The following is a 21,616-nucleotide window of genomic DNA, read 5'->3' on the forward strand; positions in this document are numbered from 1 at the left end:
AGTGAGAAATTGCAGAAGGAAAGTGTATAGTGCAGAAAGTGAGGAGCATTTCTGGATATATGCCATTGTTGTTTCCATGGGATCTTTCACAAGCAAACTGGGGAAAACAGACTGGGAATTTTTCCAAGGGGACTAACATAAGCTACGTTATTTTCCCCATTTATCCTTGAAAACCCCTTTGAGCACATATTGACAATGGTTTAACTTCTGCAGTAGACTACAGAACACACTGTCTGAAATTATAAGGTCTAGAATGTAAGGAGTATTCCATTTGGTCCAGGGGTGATTTGGGGATATTATTATGAAGAAGGGATCCTGTTCTCATAAGCAGTTATTATCATCAAGAACTTGATCTATTTTGAAATTTCAGAGCTGACTCTCTGTTCAATAATTAATTGCTATGGGATTAGAGGGACATCTGGGCAGTATTTGGATATGGTCATGGAGTTGGGAGGCAGTGAAATAAAAAGTGAATTTTTGCCCCTTACATTGAATCTGAAAGCTGCTTTTCTAATTCAATTTTTTTAATTAAAGAACTGCGATTTACAATGTTATTGATAGTTGAGTTTTAGACATATAATATTTCAACGCCAATCCCACCACCAGTGTTAGCTTCCCTCCACCAGTGTTCCCATATTTCCTCCCCACCCCAACTCCCACTCCATCCCCCTACCCTGTCATCTGGACAGGCCCATTACAAAGTTTCAGTGGTTGAAGCTTAGATCTCATGTTTTTAGTTGGGTTGAATCTGTTTTGGATATATGACTATACCACTTACCCAAATCACTGGTATAACTGAAGCTGAGGGCTGCTTTTTCAGTTGTGCCATGGAAGCAGAATCATCAAAGGAGGAAGGAAAGTTTATATTAATGGTAACTTTATAGAGCAAAGGACTGACGGTGACCACTGGATGTCCCTTATTACTTTAGATCAAATGAGGCACAAAACAACATTGTTTGTGAGAGTAATCTGAGAAGTTAGACCTGAAAGTGAGTGCAGATAGGATATTTTATATTATTTGAGATATGTGCATAGAGAAGGACAATCTGTGTCCACATCCAAATGGTATTAATTTGTGAGCAATGTATGATAATAAGTGGTGTTACTATTTTATTTTGAGAAGATGAGCAAATCAAGCAGTAAGTAGAAAGGTCACAGTGGATATCATTTAGCCAGGATGGCAACATGACCCATGTTGGAGGAAATGTCAAGGTAATTTATCACCCACAGTAGAATGTCCACTTCATCCCTCTGGGAACAAGCAGAGAAGAGTACATAAATGAAACATAAGAACTACAATAACAATTAGCATCGGAAGATAAAAAAAAATAGAGAACATATTGTCTAAGAGTCAATCATGGACAGAATATTTAGAAGAGCTTAAAGAGAGTAGAAGTTTATTTCCCCAGGAGAAAACCCCTAAAAGAGTCCCTGTGGCCAGGGGTCCCATATAATATCTGAGAATTTTCAAGAAATAGAGGACATGTCAATGGGAAATTAAGCAGTTCTTTATATCTATATCTTAGTTCTGATAGCCATGGAGAGCCTGTAAGGTAAGGCCTAGGGATCCAATGTATTGGGAAATCCAGTTTGGGTTTTGATAGTCATGGAGGGCCTGTAAGTTAAGGTCTAGGAATGGAATGTATTGGGAAAGAAGTTGGGGTTCATTGTCAGTTAATGCATCCACCCCGGGGCCAGAGATATAACAGTGAGCAGGGTGCTTGCCTTGCACAAGACCCATCGTATTTTTTTTTAATTTTTTAAATTTTATTGAATCAACGTCAGATAGTTACAAGCTTTCATGCTTGGGTTACAATCTCACAATGATCAAATACCCATCCCTCCACCAGTGCACATTCCACACCACCAATATCCTCACCCCTTTCCCACCCTCCCCCTGCCTCTAAGGCAGACAATATTCCTCATACTCTCTCTCTACTTTTGAAGACCCATCGTATTCAATTCCCAAGACCACATATGGTCCCCCAAGCACTGCCAGGAGTGATCTCCTGAGTGCAGAGTCAGGAGTAAGCAATAGGGATAGCAGGTGTCCAAAAAAAAAAAAAAGATCCACCCTAAGTAGAAGCTGCTCCTATCATGTCTGAGAGTTACCTGTTTTAATGAAAGTCTGAGGGTGCCTAGCTCAGTGGAGATATTTGATTTGGAGAGAGCTCTGAGTTATTTAAAAGAAAAAGGTGAGACAATGATCAGACTGTTAGGGAAAATGGTAAACCTGAGCTTTGGGGACAAGTTGAAAGGAGTTTCTCAGACCCCCCCTCCCCTGCCTAGTTTCTGAAAAGGCCCAGGACCTGCCAAACCCTTTAGGGAACTGATAAGGGCCTGGTAAAGGCTGTTGCAGTAAGGTGAGCTCTGCTTTCCTTTCTTGCCTGTCTCCACCCCCCTTCCTAGCTGTGCCTTGTGTTACACTGAATACCCTGTAGCCAGTGTCCAACAAGACAGAATAGAGTCATTGAATTCTGGTTGAGTTTTTGTGTATTATCTGGTGACAGCTTAGTCTGGTCTTCCTTAACTATCAAGGTCTATATCGGGTGCAGTGTCTGACAGTTTCAGTCAGTAAAGAATGAAGAGCAGTTGGATTCTCATCAGGGATTTGAATTATCTCACAAGGTTTAATGTAGTTATTGGGTTTAACTCTGCCCTTCTCATGCCATCCAGGAGACAGATTGTCATGTGACATCTCTGCCTCTCCTTGGTTTACCCAGCTATTTTCTGTGTCTGGAACAGCCTCACGGCCAGGAGTCACCATTGGGATTACAAGCATGTACCTCAACAGCACGTTTATGAGCCAAATACAACCCTTCCTCATGGCAACTAAGTTGGACTGCTTCTAGTAACATATTAACATCTGGGGTATTTCCAGAATGTGTTAATACTCTATATACTATTTTAAAAATAAAATCCACATGCCTAAAATTCACCTCTTTAAAATGTACTTTTATATAGTTACAAATTTATTCCAATATCAAAATAATAATTCTAGAATGTTTTATCACCAAGACCCCAGACCATTAGCATCACTCCCATGACCTCCTTCCTCTAAATTCTGATAACATTTGTATTGTTTTAGACTTGCCTATTTTAGGTATTTCATATAAATGGAATCTTACAGTATGTGTCCTGTTTAGTGGCTTCATTCACTTAGTACAATGTTTTCTATGTTTATCCATGTTGTAACATGTATTAAATACTTTAATGGCTGAATAATATTACATTATGTGGATACATCACTCTTGTATATTAATTCCTTAGATGATGAACATTTTGGTTATTTTCACCTTTTGGCTGGTATGAATAGGATTGCTTCTGCTGTAAACATATCTGCATATGTTTATAGTTATTTAAGCACCTCTTTTCATCTCGTTGGGGTGTATACCTAGGAGTGCCGTGCTTGATCCATATGGTAACTGCATAGCTTTTTTTTTAAAGAGCATTACAAAGCCATTCAGATTGAATTTCAGTCACGCAGTATTCCAACATCCATCCCTCCACCAGTGTACACTTCCCAGCACCAGTATCCTCAGGTTCCCTCTCATCACCCCCCAACCCTTGCTTGCCTCTTTAGCAGGCGCTTTTCTTCTTTCTCTCTCTCCCTCTCTGTTCTTTTGGGCATTGTAGTTCCACAATATTGATACTGAATGGTGATTAAGAATATCCCTTACCTACTTTGAACCCTCAGATCTTGTCCAGTGTGATCATTTCCAGCTACTGTTGTCATAGCAATCTCTTCTCTATTTTACCTATCCTCAGGCACACACACACTTGTGGTTAGTTCCAACCATTGACCAGTCCTCCTAACCCCTGTTTACCCTGGCCATGGATATTATTCTTCTACTTGTATGTATTTTTACTTTTTCTTTCTTTTGTTTTTCTATTCTTTTTTTGTTTTTTGTTTTTGTATGTATTTTTATATATCACAAATGAATGCAGCCATTCTATATCTGTCCCTTTCCTTCTGACTCATTTCACTCATCATAATACCCTCTCCATGTCCATCCACTTGTACGCAAATTTCATAATTTCATTTTTCCTGATAGCTCCAAAGTATTCCATTGTGTAGATATGCCATAGTTTCTTTATCCATCCATCTGTTTTTGGGCACTCAGGTTATTTCCATATTGTGGCTACAGTGAATAGTGCTGCAATGAACATAGGAGTGCGGATGGTGTTTCTTCTGTGTATTTTTGGTCTCCAGGTACATTCCCAGAAGTGAAGTGGTATTGCTGGGTCAAATGGAACTGTTTAACTTTTTAAGTTGTAAAAATTTTCCAAAGTTACCTCAGTGATTTAAATACCTCTCAACACTGTTTTTGTATTACTTTTTTCAGCATTTTATTTATTTGAGGCACCATGATTTACAAGTGACATGGTTGTATACATACAATGTTCCAAAATCACACCCTACACCAGAGTGTCCACTTCCCTCCACCACTATCTCAGGGCCCCTTCCTACTCATCATGTAAATTCAGTTCTTGTAGACCAGTTCTCAGGTAACTTGTCCTTTATTGGGAACAGGTCGGGGGGAAGTTTGGGTTCTATGCTGTTGTGCTTGGGACTTACTACTGGCTCTGAGCTTAGAGATTAACCCGGGAAGTCCTCAGGGGACCATATGAGGTGCCTGGGATCTAACCCAGGTTGTCTTCATGTACTGTACTATCCCCTTGGCCCTTTCATTCTGTTTTTCAAGCTTGAAATTATTTCAAAATAAAAATGTTAAAAAATACTCCAGGTTTCTGTACCTTTTTAAAATAGATTAAATACATCAATATCCATCCCTTATCAACTCTCATAATGAGAGAAAGAGTTAAGAAAATATGAGACAAGTTCCTGGTCATTTGCATCATCATTGTCACTTTAAGCATCAGTTCAATTCTGGTACATAAGAATTATGAGGGTATGAAAACTTTCTATGCAATTCGAAATTTTTTCTCATGAGGACTTCATGGTCAATATATCTTGTTTAACAACTGTCAAAGAGACTAAAAACATCACAATTATGGGAGGAAAAACGGGAAAAGGAAAATTGTCCCATTGAGAATAAAAATTAAACATAACTATGCTGCCCAGAGGCCATTATCATTCTTCAAAGGCTGTCAAGCATCCAGAAAGAAATGACTTTCTTTTCCCAGGGCATAATGTCCAGGGTCTTAAGGGCTGAATAAATCATAGAACTGACTGGTGATAGGAAGCCAAAAGCTTTGTTTGTGTGTGCGTGCACACACTTGTATGCACGCACACACACACACACACACACACACACAGAAAACCCAGTCTTTTTGAAGTCCAAGACATTAGCTTTATTTTTACTGAACATGGGAATGCTATCAGAGTACACAACAATGCATTTCATCATGAATAGAAACTATTACATATAGACCTTTATGCTTACATTCATTTCCTACTTTTTAGCTGTGAATTCATACTAAGACACTTAATCTTTTACTAAAAATTTCATAGGAGATCCAAGAGTTTAAAACTTTTCTTCAGAAAGTTAGATTATTTTATTGATAACTGAATGGTTCACATTAATAGGTATTATTGTGTTATTTTATTGATAACTGAATGGTTCACATTGATAGGCATTTTGTGTGTTTAGAGGACTGAATTTATTTTACAAAAGGAAACAAATAAAATGCATATATAAATATGTCAGTCCTAAATCTATTTTCATTCTCTACTTCATTTTCTCTTCATTTCTCTTGAAAATTCTCTGTTATTCCATAAGGGTTGCTCTTTTTAAGATTTCAAATAAGGTCATAAGGTCAACAATAACCCAAAATCCAAACAAATAAATCCCAGAATTCACTTACAGGAAATGATAGGGTATGATATAGGGAAAGAGTAAGAAATAAGCATTCTGGTGAGACTGAGAGTCATTTACAAAAATTCTGGGCTATGGTAAAAAGGGAATCAAAATAAGCTGGGTTCCGGCAAATAGGTAAGAATGAAAAATGAGTAGGAATGGTGGGTGATATGCGGTATGAGGTGATATGAAGGCCACTTGTGGTATGTCTTCTGTTATTATTAACATAATTACTAGCTAATTGTATTAGTAATTAAGAATACAGACAAAAAAATACTTTGGGGTCAAGGATGTAGTTCAGTGTTAAGGTGCATGTCTTGCATGCAGAGACCTGGGTTCAATCCCTAGCATCACAAAAAGCAAAAAAACACAATTGTGATTTAAAATAATATTAATCTTAGAGAACTAAGGAAGGATGACATTACACCTTGTCTATGGTTCATGTAATTTCCTATGTTAACATACTATGATGGAATAATAATAATATCATTTTTTGTTGGGCTGGAGTGATAGCACAGCAGGTAGGGTGTATGCCTTGCACGCAGCCAACCCGGGTTCGATTTTTCCACTCCTCTCAAAGAGCCCGACAAGCTACTGAGAGTATCTCACCTGCACAGCAGAGCCTGGCAAGCTACCTGTGGTGTATTCTATATGCCAAAAACAATAACAACAAGTCTCACAATGGAGACACTACTTAGTGCCCGCTTGAGTAAATCAATGAGCAATGGGATGACAGTGATACAGTGACAATGATCATTTTTTGTTAAAAGTGATCAGTTTTCCCGGGATCCTTCCTCTGTGCTCTATCCAAAGATAAAACCCATTGGTTAAGGCTTCTGGAAAACAGTTGTTCCAAAGCAGCATAGGCAGAAGAAGCATTCCTTGATGAGGCCGCCATGGAGATTTTCCAAGTAGCCTGAAACCCAGCAGACAATGTAGCTGTTGTTAAATAAATACAGAAATCTACATTGTGTGCCAGGTTCACGCCCCAAACCTGGATATTGGCCTCCAAGTTCTTCCCACGTACAATTTCAACACAATTATCATCTACATCAAATATTTATGATATGTACCTTCACTACCTCAGGGAAAAGATAACCACAAGTCAAAATGTACTGCTCAGTGTGATACAATTCAAGTGAAATTTACTGAAATTATCATACCATAAAATTGTCATTATGTAACCACTGTGTTACTTTGAAAACGTCATCTAAAAGTCAAAATATGAAAAGGCAAATGTATGGACACAAGTAAATGGCTTTGTCATACAAATAGATGGTTTTGTTGCCAGAATCATATAGTCAGCAGACATAAACAGGTAGAGAGATAGATGACTTTATGACCAAATTATATCCTTAAGGGTCAGAGAGAAAAAAAAGATAATATATGGATAAAATATACAGATTCCTTTACCTCCTTGTGCTATTCAAATCAAATACATATCAAATGTAATTACTTAAATGTATTCATAAAACCTTGATGGTTTTCAAATTCCAGCCAATAATCAAAGACTCATAAACCCAGAATTTAAGTCTGTATTAATATATCAAGGTTAAAACTCTCAATATTAAGGAATATCCTTGGGCTGGAGTGATAGTACATGGGTAAGGCACTTGCCTTGCATGCCATTGACCTGGGTTTGATCTCAAAAAAGCCCATTGGGTGCCCCATCACTGCTAAAAGTAATCCCCAAGGGCAGAGCAGGAGTAAGCCCTGAGTATGGTACATGGACCCAACTTAAATAACCTGCCTTTGGCCCCAAAATAATAATAATAAAAAGAAATACCCTATAATCTTGTTTGGAACACTGTAATAGAAACTAGATGATGCCATCAGAGACCCAGTAGCCAGATGTAGCTACTGATTACTAAACACAGGATCTACACCGGCTACTGAGTCATTGAGGGCACCTACACATCTGGTAGCTTGACGATCTGCAGGCTCTTGGGGAAGAAAAAAACTCTGTGGAAAGAAAAAGGAGAGGTTAGTCTTGGAAACATATGTGGAAATGGTATCAGAAGATTTTAATTCTATATTCCTTCTTGACATTTTTGTTTTATCTACTTTCCGTATAGGTCTAGCTAAATCTTATCCTCCACATAAAATTCATAAACTACTAAAATCAAATGTTTGTAATTCTACTTTTACAAGTGAGAATAGCAATTATACGATGAGGAAAGAGTTTAGTTTGGTTGGCTTCAGTGATAAACTACAAAAGATTATCTTTTATAAATCTAGGTCTATATTTAGATTTGAAAAATAGTATTTTTTAATTCTAAAAGCTTCTGGATATACTCCAAGTCTGGTTAATGTAATAAACTATAAAGTATGGTTTCCAACACTTTTAAATTTATCTTTAAAAATGGAAAACAAAGTAAAACTATAATAAAGATCATTTTCAACCACTAACAATAGTAACAATATAAAATGTATTAACATTGAAAGGGGCCAGATAGAGAGTAGAGGGGTTAAGTCACTTGTCTTGCATGTGGCTAATTCTGGTTCACCACTAGAAGAGACCCCTGAGCACAGAGCCAGGAGTAGCTCTTAAGCACTAGATGTGGCCCAACTCCACAATAAATAAAATTAATATATATCTGTATCACTGTCATCTAGTTATTCATCGATTTGTTCAAACAGGCGCCAGTAACATCTCCATTTGTCCTAACCTGAGATTTTAGCAGCCTCTCTTTACTCATCCTTCCCAACGGGAAGGCTCTTTCAGAGTCAGGGGAATGAGACCCATCATTGTTACTGTTTTTGGCATAACGAATATGCCATGGGGAACTTGCCAGGCTCTACCATGTGGCCAGGATACTCTCGATAGCTTGCTGGGTTCTCTGAGAGAGAGAACTAGACAATAAGAGATATAGACAATAAGAGCTTCTGGGAGCTTTGTTTCATACTCTTTGGATCTTGGATGTTGATGGGATTACACGGCTGCCAGGGGCAGTTTGTGGGTGTGACTGCCTAGATACTGGAAAGTGGGGGATCTGAGTGGAGGAGGCCAAGTCCCAATCGGAGCAGGCTTGGAGATCTCAGCCCCAGGTCCTGCACACCTGGATTCCTCTGCTGATTCCTTTATGCATGAGGCTCATCCGAGCATGTGGAGAGTGGCCTTAAGCATGGTTGTCGCTGGGTTCTGGAAGTCTTATGCTACCTGGGCTCTGCTCGGGATGGGGAGGGAAACTTAACCCATCCCCCTCTGAGGGGCCCTGGTGAAGACAGCCAGGCACTGTCTATATGTTAATATAAATTAATATATAGAGAATATAATATGTGGGGAGATACCATAGTATTTACTATCAATGACTCAGTTTTTTAAAGTTTATAAATGGAAATCAAAGAAAAGAAATTATTTCCATCTAAAAATGTAGCATTTCTGAAATAATTCTTCTATCATCTAATGATTAGGAAGGCAACCTAGGGATAAGGTGAAAGAACTTAAGCCCTAATCACAGTACAACTAAACCAAGCAATAATAAAAAAAATGTCTTTTCCATCATGACTCATTCAAAGTATGAACAATAGGAGAGAATTTAAAGGGAGGTAAAAACTAAAAGTTAAGCCTGCCATCTACTGTTGGGTGGTTGGGTTGGAACTGGACTAAAGACCATTTCTTGAAATATTAATCTGGAATTTGAAGAATTTGCCTTCTAGAATTAGAACAGGATAACTCATATATCAAGAAGTAAAGAAACCCACTTATTTTAAAGCCAAAATCACAGGTATAAAATGATGTCTTCATCAAGTTTCACAAGAAATGAAAGAATGTATCATGAGTCACTCAACTAAAGGAAGAGCAGACTTTACTGTTTTAGACATTTATCCAGACTATTCTATTTGCCTTCACATCCTGTAACTAGAAGGAGGAATAAACTACTTCAAAGCATTGCCAGCATGGAACCTTATTAAGCTAAACTTATAAATTTTTACTCTAGATGTCTCTTCTAATGCCCAATTTCATGTATTTTTTGTGCATGTACAAAGGAGACTTTTGTAAGTAAATTGCAATACAGTCAACGTATAAAGATATTTGTGAACCTTATTGAGTATGCTCCTCTTATAGAAAGCAGTTTATTTCAGAAGTGAAAAAAACTGCTTTCCATGGATGTAGACTTCATATTAACTGTTCCAATTCCCACCTTTTTACCCACATAAGGCCACAAGGAAAAAACTCTTGGAGGTATTGGATATGTCTATTACCTTGAGTGTGGAGATAGTATCAAGGGTGTTCACTTACACCCAAGTCCATCAAGTTGTACAGACAAAAGTATGCAGTTCTTTATTTGTCAATAATACCTTAATAATTTTTTTACCAAAAAAATGAACAAACTGCATACCTAGTAGTTCAACAGAGAAAGCCAAATAAATTCTAACTGTAATCCAGAAAAACATTAATACTCAGCATGGCACATTGGCTGAATTTATGCCAAAGGAAAAACTAAACTTTCTACTACAGGGGTCTAATTAAACCACATTCTTATGAACTTGGATTCCTTTTGTGTTTTCCAGTATTTGAGCCAGGGTCTCACCATAACCAGGCACGTGACCGCAGGCTTGTCTAGCTCTTGCATACCTGAGATCCTATGACTACACTAACCAAAAACATTTGAACCAGCTGATAGTCACTTGATTCTCATATCACTCCATTTAGTAAATTGCTTTGCAAATCAACTTGAAGATAGAGGTGAACATTTTTTAGGTGTTCCTGCTTAAGACATTTTTTTAAATGACATTCCATGCCAGATCTTTCTAGTCTGAACAGGTCTGAGAAGAAAAGGGATTGACACAAGATCCTAAAACAGGCTTCCAAAGCAAAGCCACTCACAACCCATAAACTAGCTTTTGAAAAACAGACTCAGACTAGCTTTTAAAAAATAGTATGTAGCAATAGGTCACATGCTTTGAATCCTTCTTAACAAAATCTATTTTTCAAAACAAACACTGAATAAAAGTACAAATCATCTAACTTTTTATAAAGTCATAGAAAATGGAATTATTTTAAAAATACCTTATTATTAACAAGTTTAAGAAATTATTTACACCAAATCCATTAGCGACTATATTTCTGTCACTCTCTTCCTCTATGAAAATAATCATTAAGACATTCTCTTTATACAAAATTAGCAATGTGTAATAGTGGGGATGATCCCTTATCATCAAATCAAGTACACTAATCAAGTACAAGAATAAGACAGAAAAAAAGCAAAATATGGTGAATGCTTTCTAATCCTGCAAATAAAAGTAAAAGAAGTTCACCAAAAAATTCATAATTTACTCTTATTAAATCACAATTAACCTATTGTTATTTTATACCATTACTCGGACATTTTTAAATTGCTCTCATTTCTAAGCCATGTGCTTACTTTCTAAAGTTTTCAACATTACATACACCTAATATTGACTTCATTTATATATCGGTTTCATTTGTAATATCAGATCTCAATGAAACCTCTACTTTTTTTTTTTTTTGCTTTTTGGGTCACACCCGGCATTGCACAGGGCTTACTCCTGGCTCATGCACTCAGGAATTACTCCTGGCGGTGCTCAGGGGACCATATGGGATGCTGGGAATCAAACCTGTGTCGGCTGCGTGCAAGGCAAATGCCCTACCCGCTGTGCTATTGCTCCAGCCCCGAAACCTCCACTTTTAACACTGGCCAGAATTCCTTTTCTCTTTGAATGTCTTTAGGTTACAGAATTCTTCATTACACTCTCCCTTGACTCTTTCCTATCATCACTCAGCATAGTTGGGCTAAAGTCAGAGCAAATATTTGGCCTCTGCATAGTACTCACCCAGCACTTATTTCCCTGTTGTAGAGCTTATGTCAAAGATACACTTCTAGAATTCTAATGGTCCATCCCATTCTCTAAAACATTGTATTCATGTTACCCAGGGTTGGCTCCCTGATGACTCAATCTGTGTCTCAGGCTGATTTGCTCTTTCATTATTTGTTTAGAGATGTATCCTTCTATAAGAATGGTACATCTATACAATGGAATACTATGCAGCTGTTAGAAAGGATGAAGTCATGAACTTTGCATATTAGTGGATGAACATGGAAAGTATCATGATAAGTGAAATGAGCCAGAAAGAGAGGGGCAGACATAGAAAGTTTGCACTCATCTGTGGAACATAAAACAACAGAGTAGGAGACTAATACCAAGAATAGTAGTATATAATATCAGGAGGTTGGCTCCATAGCTTGGAAGTTGGCCTCACATGCTGGGGGAAAGTCATTCCAGATAGAGAAGGGAAAACCAAGTAATATGTGATTAGACATCCTGCACGGGAAGGGAGATGCGTGCAGAAAGTAGACTAGAGACTGAACAGGATGACCACTCAATACCCCTATTTCAAACCATAACACCCAAAAGGAAAGAGAGATCAAATTGGAATGCCCTGCCACAAAGGCGGGGTGGGGTGAGGGGATGGGATTGGGCGGGTGGGAGGGATACTGGCTTCATTGGTGGTGGAGAATGGACACTGGTGGAGGGATGGGCTCTCAAACATTACATGAGGGAAAAACAAGCACGAAAATGTGTGACTCTGTAACCGTATCCTCACTGTGACTCACTAAAAAATAAAGTAATTAAAATTAAAAAAAAAGAATATACACATTTTGAGGGTAAGAACTGAGTCCTATTCTTTGAAATACTCCCAAGAACCCTGGATGAGTAAATATGTAAATATTTATCAAATAATTAAGTGTGATTAAAGTGACAATCACCAAGATTGATAGAATTCAGAAAACAAAAAAACAAAAAAGGAAGAATATCTTCATTTAAGGAAAAACACTATATTTATATAGACCTTAAATAGAACTTGCTTCTCATCTTAGGTTTATGGTAACTTTCTATAAAAATTTTAGATGTGACCTCATAATCGAAGTGTAATCTGGTGAAAACACTTTTTCATAGCTCAAGATGAAAATCCCAGTAACATAAAAGAGGCATTCTGGCTCAGGAAAGCTCTTATAACACTCTTTATTTCATATAATAATTAAATAGTTCTACTCTAATAAAATGGGAAAAAATAGGACAATTGAATAGATAATGATGGGAATAGAAGACTTGGAAAGGAGACTAAAAGAAGAAAGGGTGCATCTACATGTTGCCATTTATTTTTGTTTGCAATGTTTATAAAATTAAATTAACTATACTATACTCAAAATATCTTCTAAAATCCATACACATCTATCAGAAGCTAATACTGGGCTAAAATTATTATAAGGTCTATTGTACTATGTTGATATTTCTAAACCATGAGGTTTGTGTACATGACTCATACCACAAAGGAAGGAAAGAGGAGACAGCTAACAGATGCAATGTGAAACTTGGGAGGTTAATAAAATTGTTTCAAAAATGATAAGGAACTAAAAGTATATATCATACTGACTGATATTATCTGTTGCCATAGAGGCTATGACACCCACAAGGCTTTCAGCAGAAAAGATTAGAATGGAAGTATGAATTCTATTTTTGTAACAAGGAGAATATGGGGCTGTTCATTTCAATTTATAAAGACCACTATGAGTTATATGAAGATAATTAGATATTTTTAAACTGCAAGGGCCTACCGAAAAGTCTTAACAACCACATTTCCATGCTGTCTCCTTTTACCTTCACTCATTGATGTTTGATGCTGTCTATATCAGAAAAGGAAAGTTCGGGACAATGCATTTACAGTTATATAAAAGCAAATGCAAGTGTTGGGGAAAACATTATTAGTCTAGTTAAAAATAAGATTAAAAAAACAAGAAAGCATCAAAAGATCAAGCTTCAGTAGGCTATAATTTTAGATGGATTTTAGTTCTACAAAATAGGAATTTAAAAATATGACAATGAAGAGAGGCCACTGAAAGTGGCAAAGAGCAAGGAAAAAAGATGTCAGTCAGTGGTCAAAGAGAAAAGGAGAAAAAGGATGCAGGAGGTGTGAATCACAAGATTGTAATTTTTTTAAAGTAAGAAACAGTGAGTATCTGGGAGTGTGATAGAAGGGGAAGATTATTAACAGGTGTGGGCAAAGTCAAAAGATGAAGAAAGGAAGTTTTCTTCCTGTTTGGGGTTGGGGGAACAGCCGTGGCAAACTTTATCACTAGATTGAAAGGGGAAATAACAGAAACAAAACTGCTGTTTATATTGATGGTAAGGTATCACAGGAGAAATCTGGTTCCTCTTTCTATGAGTAGAGAAAGGTCAGGAGAGGTACTACCCTTAAAGTATAGTACAACCCTGAAAGGACTGGCTCAAAGAGAAAGTGAACGTTTTCCCTTTGTGTTCAAGGAGGTTGCTTCCACAATCTCTCAAATCCTAAAATCTATGAACGTCCAAGTTTCATGTAAAATGGCTTAATACAAACTGTAGATAGCTAATAAAATTATCTCCCACCACTGTACACTTTAATATCTAGTTTACTCCTAATATCTAAAAAATGTAGATGCTATATAAAGTTCTATTATAGTTTATCGTTTAAGGTATAACACCAAAGGAATATCTTCAGTACAGGGATCACTATATGAAGGCTAATTGCATGGTATAAGACCTCTTTTAGATTACAGGTAAGTTGCATCTGAAACCTGAGGCTACGAAGAGCCCAACTATGTGTGTGGTGGGGGAGTAATTTGGGGGAACATGAGTGGCAAGATGCTTTAGAAATTATTTTCAGTCAAAATTGAAGGGTAATCTCCAACTTCTACTGAGAATACACGAGACAGGAGCTGGAAAGATAGTAAAGCAGGGAGGCCACTTGCCTTGCACATGGCAAGCCAGGTTTGATCCCTGAGCACAGAGCTAGAAGAAAGCTAGAAGAAAGCACTACCACTTGAGGCCTCACAAAACAAAACAAAATGCCAGAGAATATGCTAGACATTAAGTTGGCATGGAAGAGCAGTGAACTTTTTATTGCCTTCAGAGCCTGATGGATAATCTAAACCATATACGGAATCCAATCTCTTGGTTGTCTCTATATCATATGTAGATATGACACTCCATGTCCCTGATATCATGTTTGTTCTCCTGCTTCCTCCATCTCTACCTGGTAGACAAGGGCATCAGAACTACTGAAATTTCCTGTGGATAATTATTATTCAACTTGACATTTCTTTCTCTTTTAGATGCTAATATGTCTATTAAATTTTCTGCATTCTGATGAACAAATCTTTTAAAACACCATGCATGGATAATTATTCTCATGCTGAGAAGTCAAGATTTTCCTATTACTAGGATCACTAATTTAATATAAACCCTATGCTGATAAGAGAAATATGTTGCATAAATTAACACCTTTAAATCATATCTGCCCCAATGAAAGTCACGAATTAGGAATAGAATAAATGAAGGCACTAAAAGGGCAGAATCTTGAGGATTTGTTGAAACAAAATGAAATAAATAGGATCTGGGAATATATATCCATGGTAGAGCAAATTCATTGTTCAACCCAAAAATGAGATCCTGGATTCAATACCTGGCACCCACCAAAAATTTAAGGACTCCCTTTATTGAATTTCATATTAGACAATATCCTTTCTTATAAACTTTATACTTCCCATGTTACTATATCCCTTTATTCTTCAAGGTTAAAATAAGCCTAAATGAAGTGTAAGATCATAAATAGAAAACTTAGAAACAGAGCCAGGAAACTTGGTCAAGAAATCAAATCATGCTTTGTTTTATCTGTGCTAACAGAAATAGAAAACTCTTTAGGAAACTTTCAATGTACCAAATAACAGGTTAGAAAAACAGCATTTTCCAAAATTTGTTCTTTGACATATTTAAAACTGAGATATTATTCCATTCAACAATTCTTTGAACCTATTCAATTTGGGTGATATTACAGATGTACCTAAACTCCTTTCAAAGTTCAAAACAAATTGAAAAGGCTCTGAGAAGTCCTACAGGAAAGAAACCAATTTAATGTTGTTTAATTCAGCATTTAGGGGACATATACTAGTAAATAATGTTTTCTTGTCTCTTGAAAAGACACTTTGTGAAATATCCTCCTAGAGCAGACTAAAATCTCTAACTAGTTCCTGCACACTTTATCACATATGCTGAGAAGATTGGGTGGGAACAGATGTCTAGATTCTTCTGAGGCAGCTGCCCCCAAACCAGGAATGTGAAAAGAAAGCAAGGAGGGTTGTTAAAAGCACCAAATCTCAATAAAAGATGTCAATCAACACAGCTTAAGGGAAGGGGCACCAGGTAAGTAAGCTGGTACCCCTTACTTGCTCAAATAAGAAAATCCTAATGGCACCTACCCATGGTGCATATAACTAATGGAATTAAGCTCTCGTGTTTCCCTGTTGGCTTTGCAAAGTCACTAGGTATCACGTCATCCATCAGTCCTGATGAAGAAAATGACATAATGACTATCAACACCTGCTGTGTACATAGTGCAACCATGGCTCTCTTACATGTGGGTCCTTGAACCTTATCTCAACCTTATAAAGTGTATGCTTGTGTAACTTATTACCCCTTCATGGATAAGGAAACAGTTAGAGTAGATCACCACCATGTACTACACATATACAAATAGAGGGGACTCTAGTAACTACCTGATCAGTTGATGAGCTTAGCCCTGGTCACATGACTTGAACTTTGGAAAGCAGTAAGAGTAGTAGAGGTAATGGTGACCTCTATCCAAAAACATAGAGGTTATGTAATTCAGGCAAATAGTTTGACCTCTTGTGTTATTCCCTAAGCAAATGAGAATAATACTGATCCTATCTCTAATGTCACCATTGACATGATCATAAAAAGAAGTTTTATGATAAGCAATCTCAGTTCCCAGTGCACTGCAAAGAGAAGAGATTAATTTCCCGAATGGTAGTTCAACCTGAAGGTGGTTATTTTGCTTGTTTTATCCATGCAGTCTTAACATCACTGCAGATGCTTTACCCTTCATCCTACAGTGAATTCTAAGGTAGTTGTATCCAGATGCAAATATTTATAAACCAGGTGGACAGTAGTACCCCAAAGGTTGAAAACTGTACTTCTTAAATCTCTTGTTTCAATGTCTTATAAACACCATCACAATTTAAACAATGATAATATCCACTAGGCCTAAAGTTTACTTGTCCCTTGTGCTCCTTCCTCTAGTCACCCTACCTCAATCTCAAGCAATCACTAATTTTCTGTCCATCAATTGTTTTCATGTCATTTCCTAGAAACTGCATATGAAGGGAATCATAAAATAAGTAACTAAAAATTGCGTTTCTTTACATTATTGTAGGGTCATCTATTATTGTTGAATATAACAAGCGTTTACTATTTCATTGTTAAAAATCATCCTATGGGCATATCACAATTTATTGATCCATTTATCTGTCGATAGACATTAGAACTATTTTCAGTTGTTAGCTATAAATGATCAAACTTCCAAAACATCTATGTAAAATCCTTTATAGATATATATTTTTTTTCTTATCTCTAGATTCAAAATAACTGGATCATGTGGTAGGTAGGTGTTTAATATTTTTAGAAACTGTCAAAATGTCTCCCGAAATGTCTGTATCATTTTAGATTTTAACCTAAATATGAGTTCTAATTTACTGTAGGTTGATGTGGTTAAGTCTTTTTTCCATGTTGCCACTGAAATAAGTATGTAGTGATATGTAATAGTTACTGTGATATACATTTCACTAATGACTAATGATGGTAAATACATTTACATGTCCTTATCATTTGTTTATATTTTTTTTGCTTCTTTGGGATCACACCCAGCATTGCTCAGGGGTTACTCCTGGCTCTGCACTCAGGAATTACTCCTGGCAGTGCTCAGGGGACCATATGAGATGCTGGGAATCGAACCCGGGTCGGCCACGTGCAAGGCAAACGCCCTACCCGCTGTGCTATTGCTCCAGCCCCTTGTTTATCTTTTTTAATGAAACATCTTTTCAAACCGTTTAGCTATTTTTTCTTTGTATTATTATTATTAAAAATCCAGTCATATTTAATAAGTGGTACAAGTCTGACAACTAAGAATGCAATCAAAATTTAGATAATTCATGCATATCTGATAGAATAAATATTAAAAATGATTATTTCTAAAACCTATGATGAATTAAAATAGTCTCTGAATGTTGTTAAAACTTGAAATTCTTTTTTTTTAAACTTGAAAAGTAGTTATTTTATTACCACTAAATCTAATAGATTTAGAATTTAGTCACCCCTAAATTTCATGTACAGGAATGATACCCAAACATCGTTATTAGCAGCAATCATCATAATTTCTGTTCCTAAACCACATTTCCTATTTTATAGTGGTTATGTTCTAATCCCCTGAGGATTCCATTTTACCAAAACAGTTTTGTATGTGAACTTGTGTCCATAGTAGAAAAGTGATAATGGCCACAACTTCAATCCCATATGTGATTTGCAAATCTGAAGATGAATTCTTCTTTAAGAGTTATAGACTAGGCTGCATTTGAAGACAGCTACACCTTCCTTAGTTATAGACTAGGCTACATTTGAGGACAGCTACACCTTCCTTTAAGGAAAAGCAGGCCAAATTTTGCTGTGCAGGGCCACTGGTTCACAGCTCAATAGTTACAGTTGATGTGGGTTTCCTTTTAGATGCCTGGAAAATGACTCTGCTGACCACATCCACATTCTGAAATACTTTTTGAGAACTTGTAACCAAACTGCAGGAACTGACTCATTTTGCAGTGCCCAGCCAACACACAATCATTCCAGAAGAGACTCCAGTTAAACGCAGAAATACCAAGGTCTTGGTACAGAGAGCAAAGTGCTTTTTAATGGGGGAAGTAAAGGGGGAAATCCCAGGACACAAGGGACAAAATGGCTCCAGTCCAGGGAAACTATCAGATGTGATTGGCCTTAGAGGGTGGAACAAATGGAGCATACTACTACATCATAGATATACATATGTTGTCCTCAAAGCTGGTGGGAAAGAAATCTTTATGTCTAGTTCTCTATAAGCTAGGCAGTACATTCAATTGAGAGAAATACATGCAGGGGGACTAAGAGAAGATGTTTTAAACTCCCATTCCCCAATTCCTCACTCAGTGTGTCTGGAATATGTTCTTTCTCTCCCAGATAAGCAGAAATGAACCATCAAATTAAGGGTGCAAGAAAGCAATGTGGTAAAAACCATGAAACACCCAGGCTTAAGACTAGGTATTACTTATTCCATCCTTTTCCATTTCTACTTATTTGTATCTATGTTCTCGGTGTGTCTCACACCCAAGGGACCTGCTTCTCTATGATGTTCTTATTCTCATTGGCCGGTATCCACCTTGGGGGAGCATACCAGGCAAACCCTCCTCCATCAAACAACCTATTTTTTCAAATTACTATTTGTTCTTCCCTACCATGAAACTTGCATTCTCTCAGTCAGAGTCCAGGAGGTAATTGGTCCAGTTAAACTAAACTAAAATGACAAGTAACAAGTCTTTTCTGCAAGTGGGTCCCTGGCTAAACCAATGTCTTTCTTGTTTTTGCTTTTTGTGTCAAACCCGGTGATGCATGGGGGTTACTCCTGGCTCTGCACTCACAAATTAATCCTGGCGGTGCTCAGGGGATCATATGGGATTCTGGGAATTGGACCTGGGTCAGCCACGTGCAAGGCAAATGCCCTACCTGCTGTGCTATCACTCCAGCGCCCTAAACTAATGTCTTAACTGAAACACTTAACTAATCAGGTTAGGAGATAATAATTTAATACAAAGTCTCAGGTAATGGGATATAAGTTAAAACTGTATATGCTTACAAATAGCTATTAAGGCCCTGCTAAGCTGCATTTTTTCAGGTCTGATTACATGGACCAAAGTCAATTAAATAACAAGTATATACACTTGACGTCTACTTTCACCAATGCTTAGTCTCTGAACTCCAAGATGCCAGAAACTACCTGTCTTAAATAAAAGGTAGGAATTAAATAACAGAATGATAATGACATAATAGAACACATAATAAGAGAATGACTAGGAGCTAAAACTCATTTTTAGCAATCAATTCTATTTTTAAGAAATTACTAAAAAAATACTAATATGCTTTGAAGGCAAATTTCAAAAAGAAGCAATAGATAGAACCCTTTTCTCTTAACTGGACCATTGTTTTTATTTTACCTCTCTCTGCCACTAATTGTAAAAAGGGGAATGTGTGATATACTTGCTAATCTGTATAAAACTTTTTCATAGGCAATTTCATGCACAATTCTAACAAAGAGCCTATCAAGCAAACATAAAATTCAGGGCTACAAAAAGGAAACCACTATTCAAGAAGCATTTTAAACCACACAGTTTAACATTTTAAACTATGTATTATTGAGTATCAAATAAGCACAGACATCCTTCAGGAAAGTGAGATTCAAACACCCTACTGCTTAGATGCTTAAATGTCCTTCACCTCTCTGAGATGTGTCATGAAGAATCACACACACTTTGGGCTCATTTGCAGAGCGGTTAATATTTCACTTCTAGTTTTCTTTACTAAAATTTTCATATCATAAAAATGTAAATTGCAGAAGTAGCATTGTATCAAAAGACAATCCTATGCAACTTGTACACACTGAAGTTATAAGGCAAAATATGATAAGACCCTCCATGATCATGACATACATCTCTTGCCTTCCAGAAGGTTCTTATTATGGACAACATATGATCTCCTATTCATTCTCAGGCCTCATTTACTATTTTCCCCTCAATGCCCTCTTTCAGTCTCTTGAAGCACCAAGTTTGCATCCACCTTCACTACAGTTGTGCGGTTTTCTATATTTGGAAACTTCTTTTTCTATAAACCATCAAGGCTGCCTCCTCACTTACAACAGTAAGTCTACACAAGTATCACAACATCAAATAACCTTTCCTGTTTGCCCTGGATAAAGCAGTTCTTTTCAAACTGCTGGGCACCACCTTTCTATCTTCTGGGTTTATTTTTCTCCACAGCACCTACTAATGTAGGCGGCATATATTCATTTGTTCCATCACTGCCAGTACCCCCCTCTTCAAGGGAACAGACACCTTATTCATTGCTGTATCCCCAGAACAAGAATACCATCTGGCATGTGATGGGTCTGTGATACATTTTGGTAAAGTACAAATTTCCCACAAGACACCTGCATCTGTTGCTCTCCTACAAGCTTAGGGGATCTAATTGTCAGGGGGAACCATATTTTATTAACCACTCATATATCCAGAGTCAGGTGGACAGAGCATTAGGAGAGTAATCATTAACCCAGAGCTAAGAGAAATTATGTGAGCATGCAGGGAGACAGAACAATTTCTTTACACTTTCTCAGTTATTCATACATGAAGATAAGAAAGGGTCTTTCAGGGCATGAAAGCAAGCAGGGCAAGCAGGTTGGAGAGAAAAGTGGAAATTAACTCTGTTCCACCTAACTTATCCCAAATGATCTTTATTTGATCTTGCTCAGAGACTATCCTGAAAGGAAAGATCCTTCCTTTTAGAGTGTGAGTCATTCATTTTTTTTTTTGGTCTATATTAAGTTTTCCTTCTATTTGGTCCCATACCTACTACTGATAGGAACATAGAATTTCATGCTAAAAAATAGAAAACATTTTAATTGTTCTCATTACTGTACTTAAAACTCTCAGAAAACACAGAGGGCAGGGGCCAGAGCAATAGCACAGCAGGTAGGGCGTTTGCCTTGCACGTGGCCGACCAGGGTTCGATCCCCGGCATCCCATATGGTCCCCCAAGCACTGCCAGGAGTAATTCCTGAGTGCAAAGTCAGGAGTAACCCCTGAGCATTGCTGGGTGTGACCCAAAAAGCAAAAAAAACAAAACAAAACCACAGAGGACAGAGC

The sequence above is a fragment of the Sorex araneus genome, chromosome X, assembly GCF_027595985.1.
Source record: "Sorex araneus isolate mSorAra2 chromosome X, mSorAra2.pri, whole genome shotgun sequence".
NCBI lineage: Eukaryota > Metazoa > Chordata > Mammalia > Eulipotyphla > Soricidae > Sorex > Sorex araneus.